Source organism: Ptychodera flava, chromosome 22 (genome assembly GCF_041260155.1).
Source record: "Ptychodera flava strain L36383 chromosome 22, AS_Pfla_20210202, whole genome shotgun sequence".
Taxonomy (NCBI): Eukaryota; Metazoa; Hemichordata; class Enteropneusta; family Ptychoderidae; genus Ptychodera; species Ptychodera flava.
The window spans coordinates 23,240,975-23,262,236 of record NC_091949.1 but is presented as its reverse complement, the minus strand read 5'-3'; the positions used below and the strand labels follow the sequence as shown (position 1 = coordinate 23,262,236).

General features: G+C 37.5%; 2 long non-coding RNA genes across 2 annotated transcripts; both read left to right on the top strand.

Annotated features, from left to right (window-relative positions):
- Positions 1–370: 370 nt before the first annotated feature.
- LOC139122384 (uncharacterized) lies at positions 371–10,029 on the top strand. The gene is made up of 3 exons (XR_011549441.1): positions 371–487; positions 8,633–8,748; positions 9,815–10,029. It is a non-coding gene; the product is annotated as an uncharacterized lncRNA (long non-coding RNA).
- A 2-nt stretch (positions 10,030–10,031) lies between these two features.
- On the top strand, positions 10,032–13,334 carry LOC139122382 (uncharacterized). Its single transcript, XR_011549440.1, has 3 exons — positions 10,032–10,071; positions 12,516–12,658; positions 13,178–13,334. It is a non-coding gene; the product is annotated as an uncharacterized lncRNA (long non-coding RNA).
- Positions 13,335–21,262: the final 7,928 nt, after the last annotated feature.

Here is a 21,262-nt window from a genome sequence, read left to right as displayed (position 1 = left end):
TTTACAAGGAATTCAATATTTTACCATCTCGCCGGCGTTATAGGGTTCCAATAACTAGAACAAATAGATCAAAACATTCATTCATTCCCACTGCAATTTCTGTACTGAATCAAAACAGAAACGACTAGTCATCTCTGCTTTTATATAATGTGTTTTAACGTCACTGACCTTTTTAAAATATTTTATACATGTCTTATCTGTGTAACTTTTTGACTTGTCCGCTGTCGTACAAAGAATTGCCCATGTTTTGGGATAATAAAGAGCTATTGTATTGTATTGTATTGTCACAAACGCCCGGTCACCCCAGGCCTGGGTCACCCCGGTGACCGGAGGCTGTACGAGAAATCCCCATGTCACTTCAATGCGCGGTCACGCGATCGCGTATGAGTTGTGTTTGTTACATCGTACTGCAGCCAAGTCTCACCATTGTAGGGGAGCAGCTGATGATCACGTATTTTCCGTCGACTGGCGAAGTCCTCTCTTCCACGTAAGTATCTACCTCCATGGTATCAGTATGCTGCCTATGGCGCGTAATCCATGCCAAAATTAATACCTTACATTTTGAGCCAAACTTCATTCAACTCTCGCTCAGTGCGACCCAACTGTGGCCACCTTCATTCAACTCTCGCTCAGTGCGACCCAACTGTGGCCACCTTCATTCAACTCTCGCTCAGTGCGACCCAACTGTGGCCACCTTCATTCGGCTCTCGCTTAATGCGATTCAACTCTCGCTCAGTGCGACCCAACTGTGGCCACCTTTATTCGGCTCTCGCTCAGTGCGACCCAACTGTGGCCACCTTCATTCGGCTCTCGCTCAGTGCGACCCAACTGTGGCCACCTTCATTCGGCTCTCGCTCAATGCGATTCAACTCTCGCTCAGTGCGACCCAACTGTGGCCACCTTCATTCGGCTCTCGCTCAGTGCGACCCAACTGTGGCCGACTTCATTCGGCTCTCGCTCAGTGCGACCCAACTGTGGCCAACTTCATTTAACTATCGCCCAATTCCATCCAATATTGTCGCCAACCTATCCAACTTTCACGAAACTCAATGCGACTCGTAACTTCGGAAACAGCTTTCAAAGCAATATCTTTGGTACTATGATTCTATTATAATTAACAGACAATATTCCTATCATTAAAAAAATGGGTCATCTAATATTATGAAGTTTAAGGACATTTTGAATGAGAAGACTTACACAGTAGGCCTATAGTTGGTTAGGGAAATAGTACATTGAGAATAAAATTACTGTAAAGGGGAGAAAAATCAAAAAAATCAAAACAGAATTAGAAACTCTGTTAAATACAACGGGTATGGGAAGAATGACATCATTTTATTCTTAGACTAATAATCGGTATTAAATATTTAAGCAATAAAGCACACCCAGCAACGGTATACATCGAGATTTTGACCAATTCACGACATATGCACGAGTGATAGCGAGAGCATAAAATAATAATAATAATAATAATAATAATAATAATAATTTTGTTTGCTTGTAAATGGAGAATTTACATCACATTTGTGGTAATAAAAATGTAATACAAAAATAAGTTAAATTTTTTCTAAAAGGGATCTAGTCGAAATTGAGCGGTATACCGTCGCTTGGTTTAATGTATTGCTATTGGAAACAATATTTGCGCGAACGAACTCCTAATCCATTGAAGACAACAGAATTATTTATATAGCTAGACGACGTGATAACAAGAACTTTGTTGGAACTGTAAATCTGGACTTCCGCAACAGACTTTTGAGTTGAATATTTGGATCCCCGAGGACAATGACAGAAAACATATGAATATATTAATGACGTCATGTGACGTCACTATGATGCCCTGTGACGTCTGGTGTGTTATGGCAAGTTGGTCACTTTAATGATGGGTTGGCTGCCATGAACCACATTCTGGCACGGTCAATTTGAAGTAAAATCAGAGTCGATAACATAACATAGAATCACCTTCACATAAGTAAAGTAAATGCAATGGACTCTAAATCACGTGTGATTTGTTTCAATTTAAAAGTGTCTTCATTTGAATCGCATGCTGTGGCGCCCATTTCAAAAATGGTTCGCCCCAACCAAGCCCCCCAAAACACGGAATATCCCCCGACACGAATGCGTTCAGCTCAAAAAGCAAGACGAATGCAGAGTCATCAAATGAGTTGAGCTTCAAAGGTAATCTAGGGAGCATGATTCAAACGAGTCGCGGCGGAAAGCGAATGCATTACACGAGTCGCATTGAGTTTCGGTGAAAGTTGGATAGGTTGGCGACAATATTGGATGGAATTGGGCGATAGTTAAATGAAGTTGGCCACAGTTGGGTCGCTCTGAGCGAGAGCCGAATGAAGTCGGCCACAGTTGGGTCGCACTGAGCGAGAGCCGAATGAAGGTGGCCACAGTTGGGTCGCACTGAGCGAGAGCCGAATGAAGGTGGCCACAGTTGGGTCGCACTGAGCGAGAGTTGAATCGCACTGAGCGAGAGCCGAATGAAGGTGGCCACAGTTGGGTCGCACTGAGCGAGAGCTGAATGAAGTTTGGCTCAAAATGTAAGGTATTAATTTTGGCATGGTTTACGCGCCATATGCTGCCGCTTTAGCTCTGCGTGGTGGTGTGGCAGTGTGTGTAACTGCACAGTGGCTCGAGGTCACGTTTCGCCGTCCGACCCAAATACTTTGAGCGCGAGCTACTGTACTGCAGCTTGTCTGTAACACAGGCGTTCTGTTGAGTGGGTAGTTCGTAAAAGGGTAGTTTATGCTACGTTCGGACGTTCTGTTCTGTAGCCTTTTCTTCAAATGGTGATAAGGCTACGGAGGAGAACGTCGGAACGGAGCGGAAACTTCACTTTTACAAACTATCCACTCAACATAACGTCTGTGGTCTGTAAGCTTCAACACGTACAGCATCATAGGGAAAAATTGTGAGATTCGAGCGAGAAAGTGACGCTTTCTAGTGAGAATCTGTTCTTATTCTCACCGCTGAATCATAAAATAATGTTTTTCTACCGTTATTCTTTCTTGTACCCTTATTGTAAATTGTCGAATCCTTGGTATTCTATGCCATCTTCTGCAATCATATATGTATTTCTTACCCAGAATTACTAAAAATTTGCCAGTGAATGAATCATCTTTTGTTATAATTCCTACGATAACATTCTCTGGAAACAATGTTATTGAAAAATTACAATTTTTCAGCAAGAGCGGAATCAAATACCCGGTTTGGGTATGGAGCCGAGCAGAGCTGTGATGGGGGCCGTACGTGTTTACAAAAATCAGGGAAGGTGATTGCAATTGTGAAATTTACTGATACTTCACAGGACTGGAGATTACCATGATTCATTATGATAATTGTACCGCTGCGATTCCCCAGGGAAGGCAAAATATCCCCCAATGTTTAGAAAGATTCACAGACTGCAGTGCTTTCCTTAGAAGCCGGGTGCCGGGTAAATAACCCGGCTGTTTTGCATTTTTTCCCGGCTACTTTTAACGTCATTAGATTATTTAATAGACCTGTAATTTCGGGATTGCACTGCCAGCTGTTAGACGGCACACGTACGATTAGCAGTTTCGCGACCCCTTTCCCCGCATGGAACTGCACAAACACAAAACAGTTTCTAAATACCCGTTTGTGGCTTTTATTTGTTAAATAGTGTGATTGGCTGATGGACGCGCCTATGTTGTTGTCTTTGTTACGAGCAGTGTAATTGGTTTGACTAGTGTAAAGGTCATCTTAGGTCATGATTTTTAACGATGGCGTCAAAAGAAATGTCACCGGCACCTTGCCGATGGAATATTTTTTCCCGAAGAAAGCCCGTTCGAAAGGTATACTTGATTCAAAAAATATATTTAGTTTATGTATGAAAAACTTCAATTTCGCTGAATTTGTGAGAAAAAAGCGCCGAAAAGACAGGCATGTGTGTTGCCGACCGTTGCCGACCGGCGCATCATCGTCACGGCTTCACCGTGGCGCTGATCCCCTGTTGCTTAAGGTAGTATGCACCTCGAAAGTGAAAGACTTAAACTTTTGCTCTAACTTTCCTCAAGGATTCGTTCAATCATTCTCTTTCAAAATCAAGATTAAAAATAGGGGGTCACCGTGCAAATTTTGGTAGACCTACTAGAGAAACAGATTACCCAAGATTTACCGATATTAGAAATTCAAAATAGCCGCCATCCCTGTGTTAACTCTAAGAAGAAAAATAAAAATTTTCGAATTTCGAAGAACTAAGCCGGTGAAAAGTTTTCTTTCACCAAGAGCTTTAAAATGAACCCCCACATGTGGTATATCATAAGAGAATTGTAAAAGTTTGAGAGTCCGAATGTCTGTCCCCGAGATGCGTTCTACATTAAGACAACAGGACAATACGTCGTGGATTCCGGCATGGGTTCAATTTCACTGCGCCTCTCCATGTTCTGTTGGGTTGCCCGATAGGAAATAGAGTTGTTTCCTTCCGACGCCTTGCTGCATATCTGCTTTGATCAAATTTGGGGACAGCGAGACGCGATGATCGTGCGCGGTTTGTATTTAATTTGTTGCAACATTTCTGTCAATCACTCACTTTGTGTCATAAGTTTCAGAAACTATCGCTAGCCTGAAAATTAGCAACGTAGTAAGTTCATAGGCACAGCTGACATGGTAACGTGCCTCTGACTCGACGATGCCGATTTTTCAGACTACACTCAGAGAATTTGAAACTTTCCACACAAAATGAGTGATTGACAGAAATGTTGCAAAAAATTTAATGCTAAGCGGGCACTCATCTCGTCTGGTTGTCGCCTAAGCTCGCAAACATTTTACTATTATCGTTTGCGTATAGAAAACTCATGAAAAAATGCGTAGAGACTCAATCCAATGCGTAATATTATTACGCATTGGATCGACTCTCTACGCATTTTTTCATTGTTATGAGTTTTCTATATATATACGCATTTGTTTTCGTAAATGCGAACACTGTTACAGTGAATTATCTTACCGGTGTTTTTCTTAACAAAAGCGAATGTGTTTTGATTAGAACACAGGGTCCTCGAGCTCCGGTGATGATGGTGATCAAACATTTAAAAATGAAGGAAAATAAAATGTATTTGGACTCAGTAAAGTTGTTGTTGTTGTTGTTGTTGTTATTGTTGTTGTTTTTGTAGTTGATAGTATTTTCAGAAAAGGACAAATTATGCGCTGCAAAATTCAATACAGCCTCACTGTACACATGGAGGTAAGCTGCCTCCATGCTATACACATGCGCTGCAAAATTCAATACAGCGATATTGATGATGATGATGATTAAATATTTAAAAATGGAGAAAAATAAAAATATATTGGACTCTGTAAATTTGTTGCTGTTGATGTTTTTATTATTGTTGTTGTTGATAGTATTTGCAGAAAAGAACAAAGTATGCGCTGCGAAATTCGATACAGCCTTACTATACTATGCGCTGCAAAATTCAATACAGCCTAACTATACATGTGCGTTGCCGCCCAACTATACTATGCATTGTAAATTCAATACAGCCTAACTATACATGTGCGTTGCCGCCTAACTATACTATGCGTTGCAAATTCAATACAGCCTAACATTACCCAAGGGTTGTCACTTCATTGCCACACACTTTTTTTTCAATCGCCAAAAATGCACCTAGCAAGCATCGAAATCGGTAAAATTCGACGTAGGGTCAAAGCACATTGGTCCTTCTCAATCATACTCAAACATGTTTACCTCTAACCGATGAAAAGTCGAGAAATCAGCAGGTTTTTCAGCGCATCTGGTCGTCTCTCACATTCCAGATTTAAAAGACCGCGCGGTACATTAAGTCACGTGGGCGCATTTCAAATCGAACCAATAGCAGAGCTGGATGGGCCCAGCGTGAAAACCTGGCAGTAACGTAAGTTTCTTACGTCTTTTGAAGACTATGGGTGACACTGTCTGCGTATGAAATTCTGGTAACTTTAACAGTTGCAGTTCACCCATAGCAAGAGAACGTTCTTTCCAAAGACGTGAGAAACTTACGTTACTGCCGGGTTTTCACGTCGGGCCCATTCATTCAGTACGGGCTCTGCTATTGGTTCGATTTGAAATGCGCCCACTTGACTTAATGTACCGCGCGGTCTTTTAAATCTGGAATGTGAGAGACGACAAGATGCGTTGAAAAACCTGCTGATTTCTCGACTTTTCATCGGTAAGAGGTAAAAATGTTTGAGTATGATTGAGAAGGACCAATGTGCTTTGACCCTACGTCGAATTTTACCGATTTCGATGCTTGCTAGGTGCATTTTTGGCGATTGAAAAAAAAGTGTGTGGCAATGAAGTGACAACCCTTGGGTAATGTTAGGCTGTATTGAATTTGCAACGCACATGTATAGTTAGGCAGCATTGCACATGTATAGTTAGGCTGCATCGCACATGTATAGTTAGGCTGTATTGAATTTTGCAGCGCATAGTATAGTAAGGCTGTATCGAATTTCGCAGCGCATACTTTGTTCTTTTCTGCAAATACTATCAACAACAACAACAACAATAATAATAAAACAACAACAACAAATTTACAGAGTCCAATATATTTTTATTTTTCTCCATTTTTAAATATTTAATCATCATCATCATCAATATCGCTGTATTGAATTTTGCAGCGCATGTGTATAGCATGGAGGTAGCTTACCTCCATGTGTACAGTGAGGCTGCATTGAATTTTGCAGCGCATAATTTGTCCTTTTCTGCAAATACTATCAACTACAACAACAACAACAATAACAACAACAACAACAACAACAACAACTTTACTGAGTCCAAATATATTTTTATTTTTCTTCATTTTTAAATGTTTAATCACCATCATCATCGGAGCTCAAGACCCTGTGATTAGAATAGAGTGAGTTTGATGGTTTTGGGGAACTACTATGTGGTAATGAAGAATGGGAAATGAGCAATGAAATGAGCAGACAGCGGGTGATTGAAGATTAAATGTTACATCTTCACTGCAAATGAAACCATAAGTGTGTCATAAATAATACAAACAAAACAAAATCATATTTAAATTTGTTTTGTTGTATGTGAGCCACGTCTAAGACACGCAACAAAAGTACTGTAAATGTCACCTCAGATGCCACCAGAGAACACCATTTCCACTCCAAAATTTCATTTTTCGCCTTGCGAGAGGGGGGACACCCCCTCTCGCGCCCCCTCCCCCCCCCTCGTTCGCTACGCTCACTCGCCGCTCGGTCGCTTCGCTTCCTCGCAGTCCACCCGTCTACTTTCTTAAATTACTCGGCTACTTTTAAATATAAGGACAACACTGCAGACTGTTTTAAAAATTCTGAAAACATATTTATACTCACTATTCTTCTCTATTCCAACTTTAAATGAGTTGGAAAATTATGCTTCATTAAGATTAAGATTAGTCATGCATATTTATTACCTGATGTCATATGAATTATTTATAGCTACAGTACAGTGCAAGGTTCACAAGTCTGTAGGGAATGGCATTCACCCCACTGTCTGAGCACCAGCCAACCACCTAGCCTGCCAGTCTGCGAAGTTCATTGCTTCAGTGTATTCATTTTTGATATTTACATGCCCACGGACTTGGCGAAAGTCTAAAGAGTGCAAAAATGTTGTCAGTTTTGTATTGGAAAAAATTGTTCCTTGTTCCTTTGGCAGCCTTGTGTACACATGAATAGTGCATTTGCTGAAATTCCAAAATTTAATTTCTTGTACACAAATGGCCTTATCACACTTATTTTAACCCTTAATAAATGAAATTAATATTATAGAAAAAATGGGAGAAGCCCTGACCATTATCATTAATTTATGGCCAAGGGCAAGAGGAAAGTCCAAAACTAACAAGGCTTGGCGAGCATGCTTATTTTGGCTTTCAGTCTTGCCAAGCCTATAGATAAATGTTAATGGTCAGAGCAGAGTCTGTTATTTCCATGATATTATCAACCTGCTGCGAGGGCACATAAACCCATGTATTCAGGCAACAATATCTTCATGGTTATAAATGCTGTATCACATTTAGTTACATACGTATATATGCAGGACATTTCAAACAATTTTACCATTATCGACCTGCATCAAAAGGATTTTAACAAAAGTCAAAATAGAAGTGTGCACATGTATATTTTACATCTATCATTAAGTGTCTACTTGGATGTTAAAAACGTTGAAGGGCTTCACTTGCCCGGGTAACCATTAAAACCGGTCAGTACATTATGTTCACCGACCCGCTAATGTTCCTTTTCAAATCAATTCACTGATTTGCACCCACGTCAGGCATGTAATAAGCATTGATGCACAGTCATGGCCACCCTAAAATTTGGCAAATCTGGAGATTTTGTAAAAAGTGTATAATTTGGCCCACAAGCACTTCATTTTGTTTTTGTGATTGATTATGATCTTTGTACAATTGACTATTTACATTTTTGCTGAAAAGTTTCAATGTTAGCATTATTATTCATATTCAAAGACATAAAAGCAAACCATGATTACTGTGTATTTGTGGCATGGTAATACATAATGAATGAGTGTATGATTTTACTAATCTTTGACACATATCCATGCTTATAAAGTTGAGTATCCATTGTACAGACAGTGAGAAATAGGACTATCTGCAAGATTCTAATTGTATTCATTGACATTTGTCTACAGCTGTTAGTATACCTCATGTAACCTGGTCGTAAAGCCTCAGAGGTATATGTATGTGGAACGTAGAAGGAACAAGAATCAAAAGATTGACAACTGATCTTTTACAAATCCTTCATCAGGTAAGATTTGTTTTAAATTTTTAGTCATTTTTTATTTTTAATTTCCTGCACATCTTGTTCATTATCAGTTAAGCTTTTCACATGCTCGGTTATATTTGGCGGAGTTGTAGTTCTTTCTTCAACATCAACTCCCTTGACGCTCTGTACATAAGTTATATAATACATGTAAGTATTTTAGAATATGTAACTGTACTGTACAGTAGTGTGGTCTCCTTGGCAAAAAAAATCAACAGGAAAAAATAGAGCAAGTGCAAATGAAATTCATGAAGTTCCTTTGTTTCAAACATAGCATCCTAACAGCTGAAATAATTATGAAGAATTCTGCAAGCGTTTTAACCTTTAGCCTCTTTATCATCGAAGATTGTTTTTATATACTATATTTTTATATGAATATTTTAATAATATGTATGATTGTCCCCAATCATGTTTCATGTTAATTTTGATGTTCCTCAGTAAACTACAAATACTAGAACTCGCACTGTTTTTTAGACTCACAGTATAAAACTCAATGTTTTTAGGTACTTGGCTCTTCAAAGATGTATGGCTACTTTGATGTGTGCATTTCCAACCCTGCCATTGACAACACTTTATCTTGTCAAAGTTTCAGATGCCTGGTCAGAATGTCATGCCTAAATTTACAAGTACATATTTTTAATAGTTTCACATAGTTTGCTGTGTGTTGTTTATTTTTATTGTACTTCATGCATTCATATTTTTATGTATATTTTATGGAGCCTGTTAATGTGACTAGTTCTCGTTGGTCTTCCCTTGAAATAAATGTATAAATGAATTTATTGCTACTTGCTTGAATGCACGTCTTGACCTACATTATAGTTTTCTTTAAAAAGGTGCACAATCATCAGTGATTACAATGGGTTTGGTGCAAAGTTATACCAGTGGTGAAAGGTTTAATTAAAATTACAGAAGTCATAAACAATGAAGTTTTCTTATCTTAATGAATATAAAAAGCCATGTTTTAGAATGAACTGATGTGTAAAGTAATGTCAGCAATTTGCAGGAGATAATATTTACATTACATCGTTGTTAATGTTTTCTTTTCACCCAGTCAGATTCGAGATCCCTTACTGAGGCAGTGCGTCCCGTTGTCATTGGATACTGGTCTGACAACCAGGTGAAAAGCAACATGGTGACAATACCATCCTCCATTGCAAAGCAAATACACAGTGTGTGGCTATGCAAACAGCCAACACTGAACAGAGATGGTGGTGTTGTCATCAATGCAGTGCAAAAACCCATGGAATTGAGGGAGTTTTTCATCAATATATTACTTTCCTAAGGCAGTGGGTCCTTGCTGTGGCACAGGTTTGTACTTACATATATCCTGTTCAGTGTTTCCACTGGCTAAATTTACCACTAAGCCATTCTGGCTAATTGAGACCAACATTGACTAGCTAGAACTATAGCCATCCAAATTACATATAATTTCATCTGTGATTTTGGCCAACTGACAGCTGTATACTCAGGTCCTATCAGTTGCTACAGGAACAATGTGACATTAAACTGGTCCCATAATCATTTCCATTCAAGTAATACATTACCAGGTCCATGGGACATTTGTGATTTTCAAATTTAAGTAGGACCATCCTGAACCACAGATAGTTAGTGGCAATGAAAATAAACAACTATTTTTTATGGAACAAACTGCTTTCTTTATAAGATTCACAACAAATTTTATTTCCCGTGTGCTTCACACTTATGTGACTTGCACTTTTGTAAATGTATCAAGACGTATCATAAGTATTGCATTATTTACAGGGTAACTTCAAGATGTTTCCTTTCTACCCTTTCCCTTCTTCCTCAGTCATCAAGTGCTTTCAGTTCTCCAATCACATAGTCTAATTTTTAAACCAACTGTTCACTTTGAGAAGGTGTACTGCAGATAATCACATTTTGTACACTAGGTGTAAACAGTCGCCTCTTTCTATTGGTAGTCCAAACAATGAATGCTTTAATTTCAAAATCAAACTGGTGTATAGGAATAAATTGTGAGACTGGAGAGAGAAAGTGACGCTTTCCCGCAATTTGTGAGAATCTCTTGTCAATTCTCACAGCTACCAGTGAGAATTCAAAAGTTCTCACCGATGAGTAGTGAGAAATGTACTCTTTGGTGAGATAATAGATTCTCACCAGTTAGAATGGAAATTCTCACTAAGCACTGTGAGAATGGTAATTTTTAAGGTGAGAATGAACCAGACTCACCATTCATTGGTGAGAATCAGACTTGTTGTTCACTGGTGTGAAACAATCTGGTTAATTCTCGCAAGTGAACAATGAGTCTGGTTGATTCTCACCAGTGAATGATTAGTCTGGTTGATTCTCACTGTAAAAATTACCATTCTCACAGTGCTTAGTGAGAATTTCCATTCCATTGGTGAGAATCTATTATCTCATCAAGAAGTGCATTTCTCAGTGCTCAATGGTGAGAATTAAACTATTCTCACCGATAGCAGTGAGAATGGCAATTAAAAGATTCTCACCAATTGTGAGAAAGCCTCACTTTCGTTCCAGTCTCACAATTTTTTCCTATAATGGCCACTTGATGTCTTACAGAAAAAAAACCCTGATTCTTCTCTTATTCAAACACTAGCCATGGAAATTCAACAAACTATTCCTGTTACACTTTCATTTTTTTGTAACTAGTCCTACCCTGCAACTCTGCGGACAACCTGTGCAATTATCGTTTTTGCTTACTTGTAATCGAACACGACTTAGCATGTCGCAGTGTGCTGCTTGTTGTTCAGCGTGGTAAACATTCAACTGGACAATATCCTGGACAATATCTTCATGCAAATATTATGACCAATGCCTATCCACAATACAGTGTTACTCAGTACTGGTACACATCATGACAGAAGGTGACCGCTGCCTATCCACAAATACATGTACACGGTATGGAAGATGACCCAGGCCTACATGCACACGATATGGAATATGTCCAAATGCATTCACATGGTATGGAAGATGGCACAGACATATCCAAAATACACATAATATATGCAATGGAAGATGACCTAGGCCAATCCACAATACGCATACATGCACACAGTATGTACAGGTAAGATGACTCAGGCCTATGTAGAATACATAATGGGAGATGACCAATGTCTATCATCAATACAAACAGTCTGTACCTGTATTGTATTCAGGATAGGCCTGTATCATCTTCAATAATGTGTATCTGTATTTGTATTCAGGATAGGCCTGGGTCATCTTCAACAATTAATGTTTACCTGTATTGTATTGTATTCAGGATAGGCCTGGGTCATCTTCAATAATGTGTACCTGTATTTGTATTCAGGATAGGCCTGGGTCATCTTCAACAATGTTTACCTGTATTGTATTGTATTGTATTGTATTGTATTGTATTGTATTGTATTGTATTGTATTCAGGAAAGGCCTGGGTCATCTTCAATAAAAACACTGTACCTGTATTTGTAATTGTATTCAGGATAGGCCTGGGTCATCTTCAATAATGTGTACCTGTATTTGTATTCTGGATTGCCCAGGATCATCTCCATAGCGTGTACATGTATTTGTTGATGGTTGACCGGGGTCACCTGCGATGCTGAGTAATTGTATTGTGGATAGACCTGGGTCATCTTATTTAGAATGTTTACATGTGTGTAATGCTTATTATCATTAGCAATTCATTAACATCCCATCATCAAATGTATTTTAATCATTCAGGTTATCATTGTCAAATAAAGAGTTATAAGTAATCATGAGTCTATCTGTTTACAATTCAGGATCAGCAGTGAATGCTGCATTGTCAAGGATGAGAAATACAATTGCCTTGACAAAGAGCAGTAAAGAACAAAGTGGAGGGCTTTGAATAGGACTTTGCCATGACATTTACAATGAAAGATGAATGGAAATGATCAAACAACAGGTAAGTTTTTTCCTTTTCAGTCCTTACTCCCAAGTATATATACACAAGTGGTTGTTGCAAAGATGTGCTGGAACTGGTATCTTGTAACTTGCACAAAGTGTTTTATATTAGTTGTCTTTATATAGCTAGCATGTTTACGATTACAAGAATACTAATTAGAAACACAGGTTCACTGATACATTTCTGTATTTTAATTGACATTGCCAGCAGCAACTATGTAGGTGCATCAGCTTAACACTAATCCATCCAGATACTATACACAGCATACATGTTACAGCAATTCTCATTCTTAAACTGCGCAGGACATTGGTTGAGCAAGAAGAAAACGGTGTGGTTGAGATGTCTACGTTAGAGAAATATGCATATAGCGGAGAGAAAAATAAATTTATTTGTTTGTTTTTTTTACACAAGAATTCTTTGATATTTAACACACAAATAAACTAACTTTTTGTGAAGAGAAATTATATGTTTTATGTTCCATGATTGTCTTCCATGAATTTATTATTATTACTATGTTAGGGAACAGGTGTGTATATCCATGCAGAAGAGGAAGCAGGATAAATCCAAAACCGACTTTAAGGCAGCATTTTACCATGCAAAGAAAGGAACCAACTACCAGGGACAGTTGTCTCAAGATGAAGACAGTGGGATTGCACCTCCATTTGGTAGAGGATTTCCTATTATTCCTATTAGTCAGTATGGTGGACAGACGTGAACCTTACACTGCTCAGCACAGATTGTATGTACATGTATGTTAGGATCAAAACTCCTAAACCACTACACTACCACAGACAAACAGTGGGCAACTTAACAGATATAACCCGCAATACTAAGCATCATCATATTACAGCTAGTACACAGAACTGTTTAAGGTAGTCCAGCTCAAAGAGAGGAAAAATTGAACTTTCAGAGCACTGAGAAAACACAATTATTATTCATGCCTCCCCTCAGTATCATGGTGATCTCTGTAGTAAAATAACAAACCTGTAGGTAATTGTCACTTGTGATGATTGTTTATAAACATTCCATTATCACTTTTTCTGCTCCAGATGTGTACATGTCAATCAGGAGTTGATCTTAAAAGAATTGTGAAAATTCATCAAAAGATATATACAGCTACACTGCAGCCCAAATTTCATTGGGAGCTGTCATTATTTACAGCCTGGGGGGATGTTGGAGGAATTTTGTCGGAAACTCTAAAATTTCAAGTGCCCGCCCCCCCCCCCAAACCATGATGAATATGAGTAACCCCCCTCTCTACATGGAAATTTTGACTGACCCCCCCCCCCCCACTCACTTTTGAAACTTAAATTTCAATACATGTATTTCTATAATTTACATAAATACAGCAATAGTAAAGACCATTCAAATCCTAGTGTACCCTGCTAGATAATCATTGGTTATCTCATGACGGTTGGAAAAGGTGAAACCAACAAAATGAAATTCAAAGTCACAACAAAACATAGATGTCAAAGGTCACACTATAACCAGTATACAACCACATACAGTATTGTTTAATATGGATGGGTATCATAACAGGGTCCTCACTGGGATATCTGATAGGGTAGACTTTGAAAATGCTGATTGAAGAACATGTGGAAGGCTGATGGGGAAAGTGTCCGACGGGCTTGCTCCTCTCCCTTGCATTGAAAAATTTGAGAAATTGTAGTGTGCATTTGTGCAGTTTGGCGTAATCTCAGGGGTGTTTTCAATGTGTAATTTTACTGAGTAAAAATTTGTAGAAATTGATGTGTGAAGTGGTGCAATCTGAGAGGTATGTGTTTCAATTGATTTTACACCAAAAATTGAGTAACCCCCTTCTTTATCTCAACATTTTGAGTAACCCCCCTTATAGCTTTCAATATTTTGAGTGACCCCCCCAGGCTGTAAACAATGATGGCTTCCAAGGAGATATATCTTCAAGCTTGTGCAATATGGATATTAGGCAATGTCAACTTGTGGACAGGGTACAGAGATTTATGTTGCAGATATTATTGCAAATTGGACTAACTCGTGAATACAGTACATGAAGTCCCATTCCATTATCAAGAGCAAAAGCTCAAAACTACATCTGAAACTTGCTTTGGAGATCAAAACTATTGCTTGCAATAAGTAAAAATTCATGTTATCAGAAAATCACAAGCACACCTTTAGCAGTCTGACAAGCTTATGAAAAATAGATATTTACAAGTATACATGTATATGTTATCAGTACTTGTTTACTTGTATTCCAAGGAATATAACTTTAAAAGAACAGACATGGAATCAAATGGTTAAATTCTATTTTAGCTCTGCAGTTAGTGTGAATGAGCTTTTTTTTAGCTACTATAGTCTATAGAAGCTATTGGGATGGGTATCCGTCCGGCGTCTGTCTGTATGTATGTATGTATGTATGTATATGTATGTATATGTATGTATGTCTAATTGTGAGGCGTCCGTCCTCTCAAATATCTTGAGAACCGCCATACTTACTGATTTGATATTTGTTGTGTAGATGATTTATATGATTTTGAGAAACCAATTTTTTTCAATGTTTTGATATTGTTGAAAATATCCAAATTAGTGCCAAAAAAAAGGCGTTTTTGGTATAAAATCTTCTTCTTCATAACCGCTGGTCAGACAGCTTTATTATTTGGTATACAGATCCCTAGGGATAGCCCAACGTAGATTTGTTCAAATTGTGATGATATATGCAAATCTGTATTTTTAAGGAATTTTTTTGTCATTTTTGGTCAAAACTTTATTTCATCAAAACTGCTCATCTGACAGCTTTGATATTTGGTATACAGGTTCCTACAGATAAACTTAATATGATATATTCAATATATGACGAAATCTGCAATTTTTTTTGGTGCTATTTTTGCCATTTTTGGTCAAAAAATGTGTTTCTCAAAAACTACTTGTCTGATGCCTTTGATATTAGGTATACAGGTTCCTAGGGGTTGTCTTAGTGTGATATATTTAAATTTGATGAAATCTTCAATTTTCGTATTTTTTGGTCAATTTTTGCCATTTTTGGTCAAAATATTTGTGTTTCAAAAGTTACTCATCTGATAGCTTTGATATTTGGCAGACATGTTCTTATGGATGATCTTAATGTGACATTGTGAATTTTTACAGCTGTCCTGAAATGAGCTAGCAAAGATTTCCACCCTCTTCATCAATAAGTGTCAGAAATAGTCTCTACACTCTACATAACACAGCTGAGCTCTATCCGCTGCCATTCACTTGCTTACAAATGAGAACTTTTAATGCTACCAATATGTCACAAACCATTAAAAGAGAGTTTCCATGTTGTTTAGAAATGAATGTATTCATGACATCAATTGTCAATTGGAAAAAGCCCTCCACTACATTTCTTCCTCAGTGACTTTGCTGTGCTTCACTCACTCAGTGACCCCCCTATTTTAACCATCATAGATCACAGTGTCCCACCTTTCCAAATCCTTGGAAAAACACTCACTGAAACCGACAGGTACATACCAACACATTTGTCACACATAGTTATTCTCTGGACTCCACAGCAGGGCTCTGTCAGTCACTAGGTCACTTTACAACCAACTTTACAACATAACAACCAATACTTTGAATAGGTCTAGTGGACCCCAGTTCAGTTGGTTAAAAGCAACATATTTGAGAATAGAAAACTTTGTGAACCTGTTTTATGCAGCTATAGGTATGATGCATCATTTTCCTCAGAATATTTCAGATTATGTACAATGATCAGTCTTAGGCTTTATGTTCCCATTGGTATGCCTGTAAAAATATGCAGCCAAGTATTAAAGCTGTGTATTGTGAAATTCTCTTGTTACACAGTAAAGACTTTTATCACAATACTGCATGCTGATTTACATGGGATAATGATCTCATCCCCAATTGGCAGGATTGACATTGTATCAGCTGTACACTGATGTATACTTGAAACTTCCTCACGTATGTAAGATTTAATTGATTCCTCCAGTAGTTCAAATTACATTGCATTTGTAACCTTTGTTAATAAGGAAAATATATGTTAGTTTTTTCCAAGGCCTGCATATGTAAGAACACTTGGTTGATTGTGTATCACTCTTTTACAATGTAATACAGATATTTTAATGGTAAATAAAACCTCCTAACAAGCTTTTATACAGCATAACATGTATTTCTGTCTCTGTCATATCGTAGGATGATCTACCGGGTATATGTGTGTCTCTAGTGTTTTTTTAAATGTATGGAATATATTCAAATAGATGTAAGCCATCTTGAATATCACATTCATACACTGTGCCAAATGGCAAGTTGATCAATCTTGAATGCCACCAATTTCAATGTGTCAGAGATATTATGCATATTTTATCATAGAAAGCATTATTGTTTTCAAGAAAATTTAAGTGAACGTTTATGTGTCATGAAAATGTATATTCTCCAAAAAAAATATCAGTTATCTTTCTATGTACAGTAAAACTATATTTTCTATATGATATTTTTCAAAGAAATATCATATATTAGAGGTCTTGTTGCATTGTGTACACACATTTAGTCCCCACGGAGGTAAGTTCAGTGAGGGACTTATGGTTGCATGAGTCTGTGCATTTGTGCATGCAGGTATCTCAGACATGCCTGAGCCAATTCTTTTCATACTTGGTACAAGGACATAAAACTATGAAATACATATGCAAAACCATTGTTTTTGGCGTGGCATGAATAATTAGTACTAAATTGCATGATTAGTGAATTTTGAAAAAGCTAGGTTTCTAGAAAGATGGTGATGAAATTTAGTACTGGTGTTGGTCACACAACTCTGATAACAGACAAAGATTTACATCAGTATTTTGTCAATTAATTGCTAATTTGCATATTTAATGAATATTTATGATAAGTGTAATGTAAGGAATCCTGCATCAAATTTGACTAATGTGGTACAGATGTTGATCTCCCAGGACTACCATAGTGTGCAATGGCATTTAGCAGTGTTAAGTCAATTAATTGCTAATTTGCATATTTGATGAATTTTCATAATTAAGATGTGTTTAGAAATTCTGCAAAGTTTACAAAATCTAGTCCTGTAATAGTGTGCAAAGACATTTACCGGTATCATGATAATTAAGGTCTAATTTGCATATTTAATGAAATTTACTTATAAGCGTAATAAGTTAAGAAATACTGCATCAAATTTGATAACACGTCGTAGCATAGTTCCTAAAAAATGATGTACAGATGTAGATCTTTCAGTGTGGAATTTCACTTGTTGAATTTTTCAATGAAAACAGGCAAATTTATTGCAATTTCTCTAAGATTTTCAGAAAGCCATGGTTTTCAGGAAACAGAAACATTTTTACCTCACATTTGGTATATGTATAAAATCAATGAGAGGCTATCTTATAAGATGAATCAGTTCATTTGTATATCTGTGTATTGTTACGTGCAGAGAAAACGAACAAAAGGGTGAACTCAGCAGTTAACGTTTAAACAAAATTTATTACGAAAATAAAACTAATTGCTAAGTCAGGGATAGAGTACAAGCTTTAAAAGTGTACAGACTACTTATCTCAGCTGGGACGGCAGAGCTCCAGTCTCAGAGTTGTAACAGTCAGTCGGATGAATGAACAGTCCTTTGGCTTGCAGGCTTGAAACTGCACAAAGTCCACAGTATAAATCCAGCGTTGGCAGAGAAGGTCTTGAAAAGTCTTGAGAATGACTACTGCTGAGTTTAGTACCACACAAGAGACACGATCCCAAAAGTCTGACTGGAAGCTGAGCACGTCCCTTTTATAAAGGCATATAAGAACAATCTAGAACTTTTATTGACATGCTAATTACTGTTCTAAAATTATCTCCCTTACACAACTAATCAACTTTCCAGAACATTCCAAACATGACTAATTGAATTCAGGTTGTGAGGTCATCAAGGGCAGTGACCTTGGAATGTTCTAGACTAATTGAACTCAGGTCATGATGAGTGTGGGGGAAATGACCTACATAACAGTATGTATGTTTGTATGTCTGTATGTGTGTTTGTGTGCGTGCGTGTGTGTGTGCATGTGTGTGTGTATGTATGTCAATTAAGATTAGAAACTCCTAAACCGCAGCACCTACCATCTTAGCATTTCACGTACAGATGCACCCAGGGGTGTAGTTGAGAATATGTTCAAATGTCGGTGCCAAAAATATGCAAATTAGGGGAATAAAGGAAAAATGCGGCAGCTTGCTAAGACTCTGTAACCTTAGGTCATATTGGGTTGAAACGTGGTGTACGCAGGTTCCTTTAGGTATACTAAGTAAGTTACAGAGTAAGGAGTGTACAAATTGAGGTGAAATATGTATGTTTGCATTTTTGGGGTTATTAGTCCCCACGGACGAAGTCCGGGGGGACTTATAGATTGGGTCATGTCTGTCAGTCTGTCAGTGCGTCCGTCCGTGCGTTTGTGCGTCCGTCTGTTAACGCATATATCTCAGACATGCCCTGGTCAATTTCTCTCAACTTTGCAAAAGGACTGGACCCTACCCCATACAGATGCACGTCGATTTGTTTCACAATGCGATCAAATTTGGCCGTGTTAGAGGACTTTTTAGTTTACAACTCCATAGACTCCCATGTATAAGGCAGCTCTCTATAGACTCCCATGTATAAAGCAGTTCTACATAGACTCCCATGTATAAGGCCAAGAAAAATCAAAATTTAGTTTCTCATCGTATTCATATTGCAAAAAGGATGGAGTGACACAGTTTTTAGTCCCCCTGGATGAAGTCAAGGGGGCTTATAGATTGGGTCATGTCAGTCCGTTCGTCCATCTGTTCGTCCATCCGTTCACGCAGATATCTCAGATATTTTGACAAAATGTCATGTGACCTCAGTGACCTTTGACCTGAAATATACATATTTGTCCATAACTTAGTAACCACAAGTGCTACACCCTTCATATATGGTGTGATGGGACACCTTATGACGCCACATATTGTACCTCATTAATTATGTGCATATCTAATTTGAGCGAGCCAATAGAGCTGGATGTCTGATTTTTGGCATAAAGGATAACTTAGCAATACAATTTTTTTGACAAAATGTCATGTGACCTCAATGACCTTTGACCTGAAATATACATATTTGTCCATAACTCAGTAACCACACGTGGTACACCCTTCATATTTGGTATGATGGGAGACCTTATGACGGCACATACTGTACCTCATTAATTATGCACATATCTAATTCTGGGCAAGCGAATAGAGCTAGAGGTCTGATTTTTGGCATGTAGGGATTAATTAGCAATACAATTTTTTTGAAAATGTCACGTGACCTCGATGACCTTTGACCTTGATTATACATATATATATATATATATATATATATATATATATATATATATATATATATATATATATATATATATATATATATATGCATAACTCAGTAACTGCAAGTTCTATACCCTCCAATTTTGATAGGATGTTAGACCTTCAGATGTCACATCTTGTACCTCATTTATTATGCACATATGTATTTCTTGGCTGGCCAATACAGCTAGAGGTCTGATCTTTTTTACCGATTTAGAACCACAACTTAGACATGCCTCATGTGTTTCAAATTGGGAACAACGACATAGACCTATGTGCCCATAGATCTCAACATATACACTCCAGTGATACTTCTTAATGACCACATTTCCCTGCCCCATCAAGACTAATACTCCTATTACAAGTGGGGACTATGTCATTGTCAATGACTTGCTTTTTTCAGTGTTTAGTCAAAAAATTTTCCCTGAGACGGCTTGTCCGATTGCTTTGAAAGTTGGTATCCATGTTCCATGGGATGACTATAGTCAAGTTTATCCACATTGTAGTGAAATTCTCTTGTTGGTAATATTTGGGCATTTTCTCCAAATTTTTGGTCAAAAAACTACTCATATGATAGCTTTGATATTTGGTATAATGGTTCATAAGCTTAATCGAAATGTGATGTATTGAAAGTCTGATGATATCCACAATTTTGTATTTTGGGGAACATTTTTGTCATTTTTGGTTTGAATAATTGTTTCTCAAAAGTACTCGTCTGATAACTCTGATATTCAGTAGACATATTCCCATGGATGATCTTAATTTAATATGTCAAAATTATGATGACATATTTAATCAAGTATTTTTGCAGCTATTTTTGCCATTTTTGGTCAGGCTAGCCTGGCATGGTTGTCAAAGATGTCCTCCTTCATCAACACATATGTCACAAAAGTTCTTTATATAACATAAGAGGCTCTAGCTTCAGACAATATCTTCAATTTTGTGTTTTTGTGAAGTTTTTTTTTCGGAATTTTTGACGGGAAAAAATACAGAAATAGTTCGTTGTATTGATTGGAAATTAGGTTTGTAAATCCATACAAATGTTCTCATACATACATTGCATGTTAGAATGAGATAAACAATTTTGATATTTTTATTATTTTTCTTTGTCGATCTTGGTAAAAATATCCCTACAACAATCACTTCCGATGCTGGTTGAAATTTGGCATGAAAGTTTCATTGAGTGCAGTACCATTATATATTCAGATTGTGATGATGTGAACAAAATTAATAGATACTGTGAAAAAACTTGTTCTTATTTTATACATTCAGGAACATAGAGTATACAAT